At 44.3% G+C, this 19,122-nt stretch overlaps 1 long non-coding RNA gene across 1 annotated transcript in view; it reads right to left on the bottom strand.

Moving 5' to 3' along the window:
• Positions 1-19,122, bottom strand: part of LOC134559337 (uncharacterized) — a 26,878-nt gene extending 7,756 nt beyond the window's left edge. The window contains exons 1-2 of the long non-coding RNA XR_010082502.1: positions 18,812-19,122; positions 12,439-12,639 (exon numbers count right to left, since the gene is read on the bottom strand). This is a non-coding gene — a long non-coding RNA (uncharacterized LOC134559337). The remainder of the gene's footprint in view (positions 1-12,438; positions 12,640-18,811) is intronic.

Below are 19,122 nucleotides of genomic sequence, written 5' to 3'. Positions count from 1 at the left end.
GTGCACTACAAATGTGGATTTTTAAATTGCAGCCACTAAAGTGGGGAAGGCAGAAGTTCCAGAAATGTCTTCCAGAGCTGGATATACTCAACACCAGCATGTGTAATTCCTACAGCAGTGTGCACCAAGAGAGCAGTCACAGCAGATCATGGAATCATGAAATCATAGAATGACCTGGGTTGGAAGGGACCTTATAGATCATTTTGTTCCACACCCCTGCCATGGTTGCACTAGACCGGGTTGCTCCAAGTCCCATCCAACCTGGTCTTGAGCATTTCCAGGGTTGGGACACCCACAACTCTGGGCATCCTGTGTCAGGGCCTCAACATTGTCACAGTGATCAATTTTCTTCTGGTGTCTAAATTAAACCTCCTCTCTGTTAGTTTGAAGCCGTTCTGCCTTGTCCCGTCACTACATGTTCTTGTAAAATGTCTCTCTCCACCTTTCTTGTCATCTCCCTTCAGATAAGGGAATCAGGTCACCCCAAAGCCTTCCCTTTCCCAGGCTGAACAATCCCAGTTCTCTCAGCCTTTCCTCATAGCAGAGTTGCTCCATTCCTCTGATCACCGTGGTGATCTCCTCTGGACTCATCCAACAGCTCCGTGTCCCTCCTGTGCTGGGCCCCAGGGCTGGGGCAGCTCTGCCAGGGGTGAGCAGGGCAAGGGCAGAATCCCCCGCCTCTAGCTGTATTTTATGAAATAGTATTTTATTAAATATTGCAGCTGTACAACTGCCACAACTACAGGAGCAAATCATACCAGAGCACTAGGGAAAGACTAGCCTAGCCAAATAATTGTCTAATGAATTTACTCACAGCAGTCTTGGGAGACAGGGAAGTGATATTATCACTGCTCACAGGAGGCAGAAGGGGGCCATGCAGAGATATGGAGCTGCAAATACTTGCATAAAATTCAAGATTAAAAAGATTATGACCGTCTACCAAATCCTTGTCCTTCTGTTGGAAATGATATAACTTTTCTGGTTAGCAGTTTTAATTGATTTAAATTAATTGGTTTTATTTAATCCTAACCAGTGTATTAATTATAAGCAATGTGTTAAATCACTCTTAGCCACTCTTAGCAAAACTTAGCATGGGCAGCAGCTATGGCAGAATGTAGTTTGGGAAAATTACAGAAACTTGAAGTTTGGCTAAACTAACTGGATAAGCTTCAATGAGCAAGGCCTGAGAGAGAGTGATGTATTGTTGAAATTGGATACAAGAAATGAAGAATTTATGGACTTCAAAGATGTTTTTGAGGAACCAGAAGGTAAAAAAGAAGATAACAAATATACAAATATAAAACAAATATAAACAAATATACTCGGTATATTTGTGTTGGAAAATCCCTGCTGGAGGAAAAAAAGATACCAAAAAGACTACAAATATGAAATAGCAGGAATGGTGAGAAACCCATAACGAAGAGAGGACAGAATACTAATTAATGAACGAATTGTGTGATTTGGAATCAGTGAACATTAATCTCTTTTTTTGCTGAAAATATAAACGAGAGAAGTTTTGTATCAGCACCTTGTGCAGACGCCAGAAAATTTTGTCAGCCACACAGACACACACACCCCTCTTGAGCAGGAATAAAGCAACACCTCACTCACTAGCGTTAGGAGGCGGTGTCAGAGGGTTTATCTATCCCGGAGGGTTTAAAAGGCGCTGTTAAAGGGGTTTATTTCTCCCGGCGGGCTCGGGGCTTTCCCGCGGCCCGCGGAGCGAGGGCGGCTCCGGGCCCGGGCCCGCGGCGCACGGGCCGGCAGGGGGCGCCCGCCGCGCGGGGATGGCGCTCAGGCGCCTCCGCGCCATGGCCGCGCCGGGGAGCGGCCGAGGGACGGGACCGGCTGAGGGAGCGGGAGCGGCTGAGGGACGGGAGCGGCCGAGGGACGGGAGCGGCTGAGGGAAGGACAGGCTGAGGGCCGGGACTGGCTGAGGGAGCAGGAGCGGCTGAGGGAACGGGACCGGCTGAGGGAACGGGACCGGCCGAGGGAAGGACAGGCTGAGGGAGCGGGAGCGGCCGAGGGAGCGGGAGCGGCCGAGGGAACGGGACCGGCCGAGGGAAGGACAGGCTGAGGGAGCGGGAGCGGCTGAGGGACGGGACAGGACGGGAAGGGCTGAGCGACGGTCCCCGTCCCGAAAATAATCGGCGAGGGTGCGGTGGAGCCCCTTGCAGCCCTGAGACCACACGCGGGGTCATCACCGCCCCGAAGGTCGGGGTCATCACTGTGCCGAAATGCCGCCCTGCACAGCGCAAGCCGTGTGTCCCGCGCTGGATGGGTGGATGGATGGACTGAACATGTTGTGCACTCCTCAGAGAGAATTTTCTCTGCTTTATTCGGTGCACTTGAGTGCCCCATCCCACTGTCTCTTAGTGGGACACGCTGCATGACTGGGAACTGGAGGGACAAGGTCCATCCTGTGAGCAGCTTCACTCTCCATGGAGGAGAGTAGCTGTGAATTCTAGAGCCGCTTATGTTGGAAACAAGATCATCACCAATGAACCACATCCCCAAATGCCACATTCACCTTTTAAAGCCCTCTGGGGACAGTGACTCCACTGCCTTCCTGGGCAGCCTGCTCCAGTGCTTTTAGTGAGGAAATTTTCCCTAATAGCCAATCAAAACCTTTGTTGGTGCAACTTGAGGCCATTTCCTCTTGTCCCACCACTTCTTAATTTGGAGTAATGATGTTAGCAAAGTTTCAATCTACAATGACTTAAATTAAGGAAAACTAAGAAAGCAGCCCACAGAATTAAAACACAGATGAGTGCAAACATTTATGGAAATCACCTGAAGGTGCCCATGACTTCAGTGGAAAGTCTCAGGAACAGGGAAGCAGAAGAAGCAACAATCAGGCACGTTCTGGTTTAATAACTCTGTAAGATTGGTCCTTTGTGGTAATATAAATTAGGACTTTGTCATTTAAGGAATCTTTTCAGGCATAATTAAGATACAAAATGAGAATAGACCACAGCAATAAAGGTTCTCTTATCTGATCAAAAGTATGCACTTACTAGCAAAAAATTAATATTATGCCATAGGTTTTTAATGTCTTTTCAGTCGCCTGTCCTTAATCTAGTCTTCTTTCATTATATTCAAGACACTTTGAATAAAATCAAAAAGGAAAAATAGTCTAAAAATCTAAATGCACTTGCTAATTAAATAGCAATGCCCTTACTTCCATTCAGGCAATCTCGATAAATTACAGTCTTCCCATACTAATTAACTTCAAGTTTAATGGATTTCTCTCACCACTGCGAGCGATGTAACAAAACACAACATGCTCAACTTTACAAAAACAAGTCAATATTGAAACTGGTCGCTTGATTCTGCTCCAGCAGAGCACTCAGACACGAGTGTAAGTGCAAACACAGGAGGAGTAACTCCTTGTGGTGGTGGAAAGTGCCCAATGGAAAGGTGAGCAGCCTCGCTTCAGCACAAGAACCCAGTGCTCAGGACCACACTGAACACGTGCAGTGAGCTCCTGCAGCTGCAGAGCCCATGTCTAAAGCAAAAGAGCACTTTTGAGCCACTATCAGATTTTTTCTGCCCTCAATGGATTCACTTGTAATCAATCCAGAGTATTTTCATGGGTCACAGGGGACTGGTTTATTACAGGAGCATGGCCTGTTCTCTGCCATCCCAGACAAGTGCCCCATGCAGGAACACTGCAGCCACAAATGTAGATAGAGTTGCACTTCTGAGCTGAACACACAGAAATTCAACACAGAACTGTTCCTGGGAGGCTCTATATTCGCACATTAGAGTGGTTTTTTGTATTTAGTCAGACCATTAAAGTAAGATATTTCTGTTACAAAATTATCTACTTATTGGGAAGTTCCTAAAGATTACCAGAAAGTAAATTTGAGTTAAAACATTGTGAAAGCATGACAGCAGTCACCCAAGATGGTACCAGAAAATGCATGCCAGCCCCTGATCCTGGGGAAGAGAGATGGGTCAGTATAGTGTCCCTGAGCAACCAGGGAAACACTTGGAGAGAAATCACTTGAGTTTTGAACCTGAAATAACTCCACATAGCTCTACTTGTGGAACTTTGAGTTCTTTGAGTGATTTTTTCCCCTTCAATGGCAGTAGGATATTAATGCTCTACCCTGTCAAACAACTGCAAGGTTCCACTTATGGATAAAATTACTAATACTCAGTAAATGAGTGTTTCATATCACAGTTCCACCTCCACAGCAGAAGTGAGGCATCCATTTCCCATAGACACCTCAGACAGGACCTGCATTCTGAAGGATCCTCAAGACCAATCCAGACCACACAGCTTGGATGGGGAGGGGGTAAACTTTCACAGCAAGTTGATTTGCAAATAGCCATTATTTTATTCGAGTACTGTTATCTTCTCTGTTCTGTTCTTTCCTTCTCTTTGGCTTGTTAATAAGTAGTGGGGGAAACCTGCTTGCAGACAGGAAGACACCATATAATTTAAGGTAAAGTATTCTATTTAATTCTATAGGAACAACATCAATTTTCCTAATACAGTATGTGAAATGTGAAAAATCAGGTAAGCAGTGCATACATTTTTTATTAACATGAAGACCCTGAACTATTACTAATGAACTACAGAAAGAAAAGACAGGACTCTCAGTAGGAAAATACCATCCATTAAATGTCTCCCTGGGGATCAAATGACACTTACAATTGAAAGACATTAACTACCTCCTACATTTCAATTGGTTACCAGCAGGATGCCTATTTGTAGAGATTTGTGCTGCCTGTACTCTGTGAGTGTAAGATGCCACATTAATATTTTCTGACCTTTGCAGTAGATATTGCCCTTTTTTTCACAGACCAGCAGCCTGATTTTACCTTTTAAAACTGTTGATCCTGTTAAAGAATGAGCACAAGAGCAACTCTGTGAGTGTGCAGGGGTCTGCTGAAGCCAATAGACCTGCTGAACATGTTCTGGATGTTTTCTGACACACGTTACCCTTTACAACAAGACTTCCAGGGTTCTTTCTCTAAAAGTGTACCTGCCTTTTACTAAATGCCTATCACCAAAGATCAAAAGGCTTTTGAAATATTTCCCCTAAGAAAAGTGAAAAATAAGAACTTGGAAATTCGTTTATTTCAAAACTAATTTATCAAAGGTAGCTCTTTGATCAGTAAAGGAAATCCTCAGTTCCAAAACAATGAGCTCTTTGATAGGGAGGGACTGCACCTCTCTGGGTGTGTTGTCCTTGAGGCATGTGTTGGGCCCTCACAGGTGTCACCACCAGGACACCAAGGCACTGTTCATTATTGTACCACCTGAAAATCAACACCTCCTTCCCATGCCTCCATATCTGTTGCCTTCGTTTAACTTCACAGTGTGTGGTAATGTTTGTGTGGTAATGTTTGCATTAGAGCTCCCTGTATTTTTATTTACAAATATATATATGTGTGTGTGTGTATGTGTGTATGATACTCACATACAGGCACATACATTTATTCCTGCAATATCTACTGCCATTCAAATTAGAAATGTACAGTGATTTCTTCCTGCGGTCGTTTTTAAGTGACTCCTATAAAAAATAAAATAAAAACAAAACTGTAGCCACAAATAGAAGAGATTAGGCAGCAATGTTAAGGTCTGAGAGGAGAGATTACAGATCCCACATCTGCAGATGTTTGCAGCTGCTGACAGTCCTGTGATTTAAGAAGCTATACTCCCATGTCATTGCAGGACAGGCAAATGTCTGCCACAAATCATCATCAAGAGATTCCACCCTTAGGGCTTATTTTTGATCAAATGGAGCCTGTTCAGTTCTTGCCATGCCCATTGCAGAGGTGGTCACAGTTTGGTGACAGGTGAACTGAAACTGTCCTCTAGAGTACAGAACTCTTGAGGACAGAAGGGGCAATGAGGACATTCACAGCCACGCTTAATTGTCAGGAATTCACCCTTTGCACGCTGGGCGTTTGGAGTTACTATAAGATGATGAATTGCAATGGCTTTGGGGAGGGTCACAGGGGCAAAGGAAAGCAGTGGATATGTGGTTGTTATTAACAGCCAGCATTCTGCTGGTTTTCACGCCACAGACAGAACGCAGATGTGCACATTATGTAAAAGTGAAATAATTCCTGGGGACTGACTGTCACGTAAGGTAAAACAACTCCCAAAGCAACCTTTTAAATTAAAAAACATAAGAAGAAACAAAAATCTGCAGTATAAGGACATTACAAAGGGACTTTCTGTCCAGAAAGAGATGTAAGAAGGCATTGCATCCTTCAGGGAAATATCAAAGTGTAGCTAAAAGCATTATAAGTATGAGGCAATTCTACAACTTTGGAATTTTCTGGGTAACATCTGTGCTTTTGTAAAACATTCATACTCTTAAGAGTCAGTGAAGAAGACAACGATAATCAAGGCCTGTGTACAACATAATAGGGAGTTTTCAGAAAAGGTGGGTGGGTGCCATTGTTCCCTGGCAGTGACACAGCAACCTAATCACCCTCTGGAAGCCACAAAGCCAGTGAGCAGTGAGAGGGGTGTGAATTCACAGCTCATCTCTTCCTCGGCACTCGTTTTTCAGGCAGATGCTCCTCCATGTGAGATGCTGCTGGCTCCTGCCCCTGCACTGGATCTGCCACACCGAGCCCACGGGAGCATTCCCTAATCCATATCCCCAGTCCCCTGGGACCAGCTCACGGCCAGTTTGTTGCCTGACCAAAGGAGTCCGTGCTCGGGCAAACCCCTTCTGCAACCAAAGAGAAAGGGCCGGCAGCCTCTGGCACAGGAGCACTGAGGAAAACCTGCATCTGTAGCATCTGCTGTCAACTGAACCTGCAGAGGAGCACCAGTCCAGGCCTTGCTGCACCTTCTGAGTGAAGTTAACTGCTTCACACAGAGGAATCCAGGGCGTTAGCTGATGTGCTCTCAGTTCACATCCTGGTCTACTCCCTACTAATTGTTTACAGGAACTTCGAGTCAACTTTTCTGTTTTCTTCCCTCTCTTGCTAGAACAGCAAATCTACCATCAATTCAGGCAATAGTGTCTCCTGGATAAAATGAACATACAGATGTCCCTCAGCAAACCCCAGATGAGTGGCCACTATTCTGCTGTTTGTTCCAGTAACACATTCCAGTGTTTGAGCCAGCAGAGATACTTTGAAGAAAACAGAGCTGAGCAGGCCTGTTAGAGTCAGTCAATAAATGTACAGGTTTGTCATTTTACAGAGCTGCATCTCCTGTTATATCCCAGACTTGAAATACCAAATCCCAGGCTAATATATGTAGGTCAGACTCCCCTGTGGTCAGGTCTGGTTTACATCACCTGCAAGCCTAAAAAATATTCAATCCCAACTGTTCAACTCTTAGAGGATCACAGAGGATAATTCAGGTTGGAGGGCAGCCCAGGAAATCTCCATGTGCAACCTGCTGCTCAAAGCAGTGCCAGCCTGAGGTCAGACCAGGTGGTTCAGAGCTTTGTCCAGTCAGGTCCTAAAAGTTTCCAAGAATGGAAACTTCACAGCCCTTCTGGCAGCCTGCTCTACTGCTTGAGCATCATCCTGGGGAAAACAGTTTTCCTTGCACTCAGTATGAATCTCTCTTGTACAGTTTACATCTGCTGTCTCTGATCCTTTCACCAATTTCAGTGAAGAATCTGCCTCTGCCTTTTGGAGCCTTTACTGTTACAGGGCTTTTTCTTCCCAGATGAAGAGTTTGTATTGATCTTTATTGAGTTTTGTATAGCTCCTGCTGGCCTTTCAGTCCCTCTGAATGGCAGGTGTGCCCTCAAGATACAGACAGATAGCACCTGGAAATTGGTGTCACCTGAAAACTTGACAAAAGCATGCTCCATCCCCTCCTCCAGGTCACTGGTAAAGGTCACAAACAGGACAGGTCCCAGCAGATACTGGAGTACTGCACTTGTTACGTGCCTATGAGTGTGCCTGGGATCAACACAACAAGCTAAGTTATCCAGTTCTTTGAGTTCTCTGTCCATCTGTTGAGTTCTCTGTCCATCCAGAATGCAATGTCCCACACTGCACAGAGGATTATCTAGGAGACTGATGAAAGCCTTGCTGAGGTCAAGGTAAATGACAGGCAGGTTCCTCACCCACCCACAAATGCTGTTGGTTCATCACTGAAGGCAATCAGGTCAGGCAGGCCTGTTTCCTCAGTCTGTCAGGAGCTGACTGCTCCTGACCACCTTCTCCTCCTTGTGTCCATAAATGTGTCCCAGGAAGAAGAGTTACATAATGCACAGACAGTGGAAAATACACATATCACTGGAAATTGCCATTCAGCACCAACTGCAGCTTGGCTGGTGCCAGAGAGAGCCATCTACCAGTTAATACAGCTCAGCCATAAGGTGTGATTGAACACTTCCATCAGAGAATCAGACTTGGAAATAGTTCACAATTAACATGAAAACTTAGTATATTCTTTTAGGCAATGAGTGCATTTTATCAACTGCTTCAAGAAGAGACGTACAAAATAATTTTTTCGAAATCTTCTTTCTACCCGAGAAATTGCTGTTTCTTAAACAACATCCCAAATTTTGATGTATACTGAGGCTGGTTGATAGTGCTGTATAATTTTTAAAACAGATGGGGCTTGTTTAGTTCCAAAGCTCTTGAGTATGCTGGTTTTAAATACAAATCTGGAAAATTTCCACCTAATTTGTGCTGCAAATTTAGCCTGATTTCACAGCAGCTGGATATGTTTCCCTAACTCATGTACTCTCTGAACACGGCCTGTACCTGCATATGCACATTGATCTTCAAGACAGGTACAGAGCCATGGAATGCAAATGTTTTATCAGTGTACATGTGGGACAACATTACTACTTTCATGAGATTTTACTTGAGTTAAGGCAGGCATGGCATTAAGGATTCACATTCACTCCTTTATCTATGCAGCACATAGCACACTTGTAAAACTGTTGTAGGATTTTCTGAGAATTTACTTTCTTATTTTAAACAAGACAATTTTTTACATTCCTTTAAGATTATAACCAAGAGCCTTTGTACCATCTGTCGAATTACTCACATGGAGCCATAAAAGCATTCTAAGACAATCTAATACACTTTTTATATGCTGGTGAGTGTCACAATTTAAAATATTTCTAATTCAGATATGACATGGCTACTAATCAGTGCTCAGTATCAGAGGACAAATAAGTATTTTCTCTTTCCAATGATATACACACTGCAGCTTTCCAAAAAATACAACATATAAGTTACCAACCCAGCACTGAATCTTACAAGTCATGAAGTTTTGGAGCATGACACTACATTGTTCAGATGCGGGAAAGCCTGCAGAGCCAAACCCACAACAGTTTAAATGTGATATATTTTTTTTAGCCCAGAAATGTTGGGGATATATGTGGCTACATATCTTTTAAAATTGTTTCCTTTCTCTTGAAAGGGAAGAAAGATTGTTAAGTTTTATTGTTGCACAGAGAGAATCACATCAGCTCTGAGAGGAAATAACTCTGCAATCAAAGAGCCTTCAAGAGTGCACCGAGGATCCAGGAAGGTGCACTGAAACAACTCCTCACCTTCCTTCCATGGATTCAAGGAGGATGAGCTCTGGAGCTCTGCAAGAGTCAGACACACCATGAGGGAAGGGAGGAAAACAACATGTCCTCACATTCCAACACCTTGAATTCAGTTTGCCTGAGAACCCTCAAAACGTTCTGAAAGCTGAAGTACTGATAGCTGCTGCTGACATGATCCTCCTTTCTCTAATACCTGAATACAGCATTTAATGTCACAACCTGGAAGATGAATGTCATATAGACAATCTGACAAGAAAACAAAACAAAAAAGAGGCTTTGTTTTAGTGGATTGAGAGGAAAGTGCACTTTTATCACAAAATTATGTCAATAGTGCATGGACATTTACAGAAGCCCAGAGAGAAGGTAAGGCCAGGGGCAGTCCTGAAAGCCAACAAAGCCGGAGAGGTCCTGCCAGGAACAACCCTACGTCTGCTTTGGAAAGTTGTTCTTCTACTTTCCTGCTTATCAAGATGGCTTTTATGAAATAAAAAACCAGAACTGCAGAATTTCACTTATTTTGAATGGACCTTTACAGTTCTTTGTCCTTTTTGGACTTTTATGACAAGTTATTAAAAATGTTTGTCAGACTACCTGTACAATCTCAGGTATTTGGAAGATCTGCAGTAACTCATGGCAAGCAGCAAAGATGTCAGAATACAAAGCTCTAGAGATATTCAGTAAACACATATGTGTTTACTGTCTATCTGTAGAGATGTGCATATGTATGTATGGATCACACATGTGTATGGATCATATGATAAAGGGGCATGTTCCACCTGTCTCTGACCACTCCATAAGCACTGCAGGTGAACTCTCCCAGCCTCTGTTCTAATATTCTAAAGAACACAGATATTTCAGCAATACCACAAATAATACAGACCTCCAAGCAAGAATACAAATTTCCAGTTTTGTGTACACCCTGCTCAAGGTCTCCGTTAGCAGCATCTCAGGTGCCACTCTCTTGTCCCTGGAAAACTCAGCCATGCTCCTACCTCAGAAACCTCTGGGATGGATAGATCCAGACACTGCAGATGGAAGAGGAAGCTAAGTAAAGCACTTCACTTCTAAACCTACCTCACTGCACAGGAAACTCCTGCACAGCCAACCCTTAGTCATCATTGTTTAAACCCAAGTCAAGGATTTTCTTACACTTCCTCCTCGCTCCTTCTTTTCAAAGCCCCAGACAACATTTGCAGATCTGACACATAGTCACACAATTGTGGTCACACAATTTCTAAATAGCCTAAATTATGTTTCAGACAAAGATTTTTCAAAACTCACACTGATGTCAAAGGACCCCAAGGACAGGAGACTGGAGGTAAACCTGGGATGGAAAAGAGTATAAGGCAGGTATTCTGAACAGTGAGCTGCAGGGCTGGTGCAGGAAGCATGGCAGCTTCAGAGGCACATGAGTTAACAAGTAGTGGTCCCAATCCCCCCCTCCGATTCCTTTATCTGTCATCTCATGTGAGCCAGGTACTTCAAAGAGTTTGCTCCTCAAGGGCAAGGTACTGTGATGAGCTGGATCAGCAGCATGTTGACTTTTGATTGGAACATCTCCCATTTGTACCAGGTTTCTGCTAAGACACTTAGCATCCAATTTGCAAAAATATATGTGCATACTTTAAGACTATCCTTGACAGGCTGCCAGCTCTTGTGCTGAGGAATGCAATCCAGAAATCCAGAGCTGCTAGGCTCTGTGTGGCTTGTTTGTTCGCTCGCTCTCTCTCACACACAAAAAAGAGTATTTCTCTTCAGAATAGAGGGTTCCTACTGAAATTGGATCTGTTATGGAAACCTGCCATGCCTCCTAAGGGTGCTGCCTTGTGGAAAGCCACAGCCTAGATCTGTGTGTGACCAGGTCACATCCTGCAGGCATGTGTGCACCACATCCAAGGGGCGTGGATGTTGCTGCCCTGCAGGAGGGCCCTGCCTGTTTCTCAGTCTGTAAAAGCACTGTGCCCTGGGGCTCTGTGTGCTGAGGGATGTGCCCATGCTATTTGAGCTCCTAGAGAAACCCCAGCAGTTGAAACATGGGAGTGTGTTCTGTCTTTGTGTTAGGGTGCTGGCACTGGGCTGGGCTGTGATAACCAATCTTGCACTAGACAGGATATGTAACAAGCCAGATGAACATCGAGTAAATAGGGACAGGTCCAAAGCCCTCCCTGATTTTTTATTAAGAAGCCTTACACACTCCATACTTTAAACAAAGGTGAGATTTTCCATTGTTTGAAACCAGTCATTAAGATCCTCCTCCACCCTAAATCTCTGCCTATTACCAGTACACCCCAAACTTCTGTTTCCAGGCTTGAAATGGCAGGAGTTCTGAGCGCCTTTGCACCTCTGTGCTCCGGGGGGTACCTGAGAAGTGTGTCCTCACAGGGTTTTCAGCCCGGGTTTAAAGACCCTATGACATTCAAATGGATGAGAGAGGCTTCAGAGAAGTCTCTGAACTTCGGGCTGCTCCTCTGAACCACACTCAGATGTCAGCCTCTGAGGAGTCCAGCCATCATTTTCTGAACCTTATTAACTAGAGCTTAAGGGAAATAGCTATAGATTTTATTCAGCAGGGACATTCTGCCATGTGAAGCAATGCTCTCTGCATTCATTTCCTTTTTTTGCAAGGTTTCAGCATTGCACATTATTTAGGCATCAGACCTGAAACACAAATAATTGTACAATAAAAAAGGATGACTCAACAGGTTATTGCCACAGTAACTCCTACATCCCCACTGTGTACAGTTAGTTTGGTTGCTTACCCCAGAGATGAAGGTAGTTCCATTCCTAATCGCTGAGACCCATTTATCCTCCCCAAGGCAGGAGTGCACATCTCTCAGTCAGTGTTATTGAGACCATAAGGCATGCTCCAAACTGAAGGAGGAGAGAGGGAAACCTCTGCTTACAACTATTAGCACCTCATACACACCTCTGTAATGTTGCTTCTCTCATTCTTAGTTTGCAATTAGATGCAGAGCTTATGCAGGGAAGGACGAGCAGGTAGAAGCACTTCCATCCCCTCACACTCTCCACTGTTCTGTTTCCTCTTCCATTTGACATTGTATCCCACAGACAGAAGGATGGAGCAGTTTCCTGGTCTTTCTCACTGATTTCTGACAGATTCATGGAACTAAACAGGAGAAAAGGAAGAAGGAACACATGGATTCATTGATATAAACACACACTTACCTACAAGTTTGCCATAATACAGGTGGGAGAACAGAGACACAGAACCTCACAAAGAAATTGTGCTTCTAAAAGTTTGCAGAATTACAGAGCCTCACAACCCTCACAGATTCACACAACATGATGGAAAATTCCCTATCCCTGCATTACAGCTTACAGCAGACTGGAAAAGACAGATGTAAGACTAAGAAATAACCTAACAGCTTTCCAGTGGAGTACAGGATCCTCACTTTGCTCTTCTCTTACAGTATCAAAGCCTCTGCAGTTTACATTTAAAGTCAAAGAAAAAACCGAACAAACACAGGGAGGGAAGGTGGTCAAAATGCAGAGCAAACCTGTGTGGTGCAGCAGTTCTCCCTCTGCCTCTCCCCAGACACCTGAGAGCCACCCCAGCCCCGTGGGATTACAGAGCCATACAAAGGAGCAGGGACTGAAGGCACAGGCAGCCCTGGCACCGCTGGAATCACCCTGCACACAGTGGTTCCTGTTCATTTGACTTTTCAGTGCTTGTGACTCCCCTTACAGCAGCTCATTACAGCTCAGTGCAGCAGCAGCCACTCTGCCTGTCACATCTCAGCGTGCGCCAGAGGAGGCTGCCCTTTCATCTCTGTGTTTTTTTAAGCTAAGCTTTAGCACATCAGGGCAAACATCTTTGAAATCCTCACTGATTCCCACTGGAAATGGTGCCAAGCGAAAGCATCATTTCCCACAGACATTTTCTTTCCCCAGGGCTACAGGCAGGCTCGGCTCAGCCCTGTCCACAGTGTCATCTAGAAACAAAACAGCCCAAACCCAGTTTGCCCTCTCTTACAACAATTTCTGTGTCTGTCTGGAGCCAGGAAACTCCCCCACCCCAGCCCAGATGAAAGTGTGGTGGTGGCAGAGGGCAGCAGCAGAGCTCCCAAGACAGCTCTGACAGCTTTTTGAAACTCATTTAGCCTCAGCTCGGGCACTTTAGCCCAAATTCCATGCCAGAGCCAGGCAGGAGAGGTTTATGGTTTGGTGCTTTGTGCTGGAGCATCCCTAGAGGGGGGGACAGATGGTGCCCCCAGACACAAGTACAGCTCTGGGCACTGCTCCTGCCTGGGACACACAGACCCGGGGCTGGAGAGAGGTTTCCCCACGCCCACTGCCTGGGTACTTTTTATTTTGAAGAAACATTGGGAAGAAATATTTAGCTACGGCGAGGAACCTTGTCTCATTATCTGTGTGGCCTTTTTGATGAATTATAAAACACTCCTGCTGCTTGCTAAGCATGTTCCAGATGCCATGCCACAGGCAGAGTTTTTTTGAGTTTTTTTAAGTGAAAGAAATATTTTTCCAGAGGTTTGCTGTAAATTACAGAATGAGCTTTGTGCACTATGGGCTGGGTGCTCTTGCCAGCATGAAAACACTTGTACAACACTCATGCCAAGCACGTATTCCAGGATTTGTTTTAGGGAATACGTGATCATTCTCTCTATCGCATCTACATAGCCTCATAGTCAATTTTTTTTTGTTTTTTTCACAATCCTTAATTTCTTCTCAAAACACCCCTGTGAGACAAGATATTTTATTATTCTCTTCTTTTCCAAAGAGAAACTTTAAGATTTTTATAGATCACAAAAAGATTTAGGTACTTAAGTAGGAAGTGGAACCCTAAATCCCACTGAAATGAACCAGAGATAAGCCCTCAATAGGACTGAAATGCTTTAATACTTCACTAAATTTCTGCCTAAGTGCTTTGCCCAAGGTCATAAAAGTCTTCTGGAAAAACACCTCCCAACTCCACAACTTGCCAAGTAATGACTCTCCCTCTGAAAAGTGGAAATTTAGCAATTTTGCAAGGTCACTTGGGAAAACAAGCCACACCCGTTGTGTTAGCTAAGCCCCAGTGGGCTGCAGGTATCTTTCCTGAACACAGCATATCAATGCAGCTATTCTGCTGCCCAGCCTGTTTGGAAGTAGCCTGGAAACCTCAGTACAGGAGTGAATTGTGTCTGGCCAACGTCACCTAGAGCAGAGCAGAGGCTTGAACCAAAATCCCAGGAGTTCCACCCAGTTCCTTAACCACAAGGGCAGTACTCCTCACGTCATCCCTCTCCCATGTGGGCCATCAGGATGAATGAACAGTGCTTTTTCAAACACCACAGAGAGTGTCTGATGTGGTGGGGCCTGAATTGACTCTTTCAAAGTCCCTGAACTTCTTCCATCCTCATAGAAAAACAAAAGTCTTCAGATTTTTTGTTTTAAATTCAGATCTAGTTACTGCTGAGCTCTGGAAGCAGTATGCACACACAGAAAGCTTTATGCCTCCCTGACTGGTGTCAGGCAGAAAGTAAATTATTTATGAAAGCACTCCATGCAACATTTTACTTTGGATTTAAAGGGGCAGAAGTGATGGAGAGGCTAGTTAAAATGCATTCAAACCTGAATCTTTTCATTTTGTTCAGGAACCACTCCCTGCTAAGTCTAGTTGCACAGAAGCATAAATATGTTCTCATCTCTATTTACATTAATAATCCCATTCAATTCACTGGAGTTGCTCCTAATTGCCACAGATTTATAGAGGATAAGATTCAGGATTTGCCAAAAAACTTCTCTGGTGCCAGTGCTTTGTGGCTGAGTGGGTGTTTGCAAACACAAACCCACTTTTCCTCTCACTGTCTGATCCACTTGTAATTTTTCATTTTCCAGGCACAAAGTTCCTCAATCCATTGCTTAAATTAGAAGTAGCCAGACAGCCCCAAGCAGCCTTTGCCACACAAAGCAAAATTACTTGCTGTGCTGCTGCAGAAGGACTAAGATCCCAAATAATGGAACAAAGCTGGCAGTAATTTCCCAAAGTTTGCTAGGGTCATATACAATCAAATATTTCTAAGTTATTGTGCTTAGAACAAAGCCCATCACCTTAACCATCACAAAAGGCATAACTTAAAAAAACACACTAAAGATGGGATTTTGGAATGGAAAGGACAGAGGAGAAGTTATTCCTTGAGATGAAAGCTTTTACCTGTCTGGTACTTGCATATACAGTAAGTCTGGCTGGAATTTCAGAGAGAAGTTAAATGATAAAACACCTCAATAACTTTTTAACACATCAGGACCAGGCCACTGAAGCAAGGCTGAGCTTCACAAGATTTAAAGTTGTGCATGAGCTTGCCCGGACAATCCCAGAAACACTCCAGGAGAGCACTCTGGGGAGCAGACTCCAGTTTGCCTCTCTCATTGCCATGAGTAATCTCTATCTCAAACTTAGGTTTAGATCCTTAAACCATGTGCCTTTGCAGGCTTTTCCCCACATCCATGGTTAAGCAGCAGGACTGTGCTCACACTGACTACAGTCAGAGCTGCCCTCAGTTCTCATGAGGTTGTTGTGTCTTCAATACCACCTCCCTGACATTGTCTTAATCCAAAAATACCAGTAAAAATAAGGAAAGTGAAGAAGCTGAACTGTCATTGCACTACACATGGCAGATTTTACACTCCCACAGCAGCTCTGCAAGTGATAACACAGCCTGGAGATGAAAGGGTTGCATGTGGTCCCAAACTCTGGGGGTCCAAGGCTAGTAACACCTGGACAAAGGCTCCTGGGTTGGTATCACCAGCAACATTGGGACTGGCCCTACCCTTGAGTTTTAAAACCCACACAGACTGTGACGTTCCACCTTGTTCAGATGCATGAGTTTGTTTCCTGCAACACAATATATAATAAGTCAAGTGTCCTGGAGAAAACCTAAGAGACTGGCATCTTCCTTTGGTCATGAGCACCAGCATCAGCAATCTGTGTGCTAAAAAGAGCTCCTGCCCTTCACTTGGATTCCACTTCTCTTTCAGAATGAGCAGTGAAAACCACTGTGCAGAGCTTGCAATGTATCCAGCACAGTGGGTACATTTTTTTCATTACAAAGTTTCTCCAATCTCATAAGGAAAAACAGCTCCATATTTCTCAAGCTACTTTCATAACTGAGTCAGTGCTGAATTTTCCCGAGTCCAGAGGATGTACACAAGTGCAGACTCTGCTTCACAGTGGATAAATTAACTGGCTTGCCAAGGTTCCTTTCACCCCTACAACAGGATGAGTTGCCAGGGCTGGGGTCTATCCATGATGGACAATACATCTGGATGTTGAAGACAGCCCTTTTACTTATTTGTGTCCACCTCCACCGTCAGCCACTGGGGGCTCTTCAATGCCCTCATCTTTTACATGCCAGAACTGAATGAGGAAACCCTTTCTTTCCACTTAAGAAAGGCTGCAATAAAATGTTATTAGCTTTTGTTTTGAACTTCCACACTTGGTGTCCTTCAGTGTCCACTGTGATACTAAACTGAGAGTTCTACACTCAGAGGCCCAGTGCTTACTTTCTTGTCTCTTGTGTGGTCATGCAGATATTTACACTTCCCATAATTTAGGGCCATTTATTCCAGCAAGGAGGACGTGACTTTTTGTGCCAAATCAGCCCCAGAATGTGCAGGCAGAGCATTCAGCTCTTCTTTCTCTACTTCTTACCCACAGACCAAACAGCAGATTTGGCCCTGCTGGGAAAAAGATGAAAATTATACTGTAAAGGCAATTTATTTTTTAGCTCAGGCACAGTTGTAACTGTAGAACTGGGATATCAATCCAGCATGAAATAATACTTTAATTTAAAAAATCACTAGCATTTAAAATAAGATTCCTCCAGTCGATGTGTATAGATCCTTCTTCCCCAATTCTTAGTTTATTTAGGTAGAAGGGTGTTTATTTCTGCTGCTGTTCAGATCATGAATATGAAGATTTTGACGAGCTTGCTCCTTTCCCTTTTTTTGAGCTGCATAATGAATATGCCACCATCTTGGCAATAAGGCTACAAGATTTCATGTCAGCATGCAAACAAAAAAAAAAAGGAAAAGTAGAGCTAAACTTTCCTGCAACATTTCAGCAGCTGTTACCATAGTAATAATTCGTTTCACAACGCCAGCAAACATCATTTCAAGGATTTCTCCAAGTGCCTGTGGAAGAAGTAGCAGCCATCAATAACCTCCTTCTATAAAGCTTCCTAAAATTGTCACAGACCTTTCTCTTCTGTTATTTGCTGAAAGCAGAAACAAAACAACGAAGGCCAGAAATAACATCACTGTTAAGATGGATAGATGTGAGGGGAAGTAGACCTGAAAAACAAAAGTGCTGCATCTTTGTGTACCCAAGGCATAAGTGTCTGAAATAGTCATTGACGCCAGCTGTCAGCTTGAGATGAGTCGGTGCCCAGGCACCCAGGATCCTAAAGAGGAGCAGCTTTATAACCAAAGCCAGCTCTTTTATTGTCTGGGACATGTCACCCGTGGGGCAGGATCTGGTGAAACCAAGCAATGCTACAACAGCATTTTTCATTGCTGGAAGTTTCTGGGTGGTTTTGGGGCGTGTTGCAAAGATCACAGGGCACAGGAGATCTCCCTCTGACCTTGCTCCCCAGTGCTGTAGAGGTGCAGATGTAATTGCAAACAGAATCACAGTCCTGGTGGCAGAAGGATTGACATCAAGCTATGCCATTTCACCTGCAGAAAGCTGAAGCATTTATCCACTGGGGTTTTTCCTAAATTCATTGGGATTGCAGGGTTAGAGAAAAGGTGAGGTGAGCAGCATTAGGATGTGCAGCACCTAACAGCACTTGGGCAATACACAGGAGAAATTCCTTCCCAGCTGGAAAGTGGTGATTTCTTTAACTTTGTATGTCTGCAAGAGTGGCCACAGTTTCCCCATCAGTCTCTCCAGCACACCAGGAAGCATCACTGAAGTCCCAGCTCCTCAGTCTGGGTTTCTCAAACCCCTGTGACTCAGTTTCTGTAAGTGTCTCCTGGGACAAAGAATCACAAAGGGGAGTTCTGCCTCTTCAGTTTAAAAAAATACCATAAATACACACTCAAATATTGGCTAAGTAAGCTCAGAAAAGTTAATTTCCCATAAAATTTACTCCGTGCAAGCTCCAGGGCAGAGATAATGTAGGGTTAAGTACACTCCAAATACGTTCCTCAAACATACTCTCATTTTTCTCTCACATTCAAACACCACCAGCCCAACAGGTCCTGTACTACAACTGCAGTACATAGCAACTAGCAAAACACAAATAATAAATAGAAATATTCAGCAAAGCTCTGACCTTACAAGAACTTAAACATGCTTAAGGAAGCACACCGCGAAATCCAAGCCATGCTCAGAACCAATATCCTCCTGACCTCTTTGTCAGGAGGTATTTTTTTTTCAGCACTCCTGATATCTCTGGGGTTTGTGCTCTGGAACTCTCAGCATTGGTGGTTTCTCCACATCATTAGAGGCAGAGCTGTGTCAGTGACCGTCCCCTGCCTGTCCCTTTGCATCCCCGCAGCCTCGGCCTTGCGGCGGCGCGGGCGCTGCGCTCCGGAGAGGTGGCAGTGCCAGCAAACCCCGGTGCCACCATATGTGCCTGGAATC

Source organism: Prinia subflava, chromosome 17 (genome assembly GCF_021018805.1).
Source record: "Prinia subflava isolate CZ2003 ecotype Zambia chromosome 17, Cam_Psub_1.2, whole genome shotgun sequence".
NCBI classification, from domain to species: Eukaryota; Metazoa; Chordata; class Aves; order Passeriformes; family Cisticolidae; genus Prinia; species Prinia subflava.
This window is presented reverse-complemented; position numbering and strand designations above follow the sequence as displayed.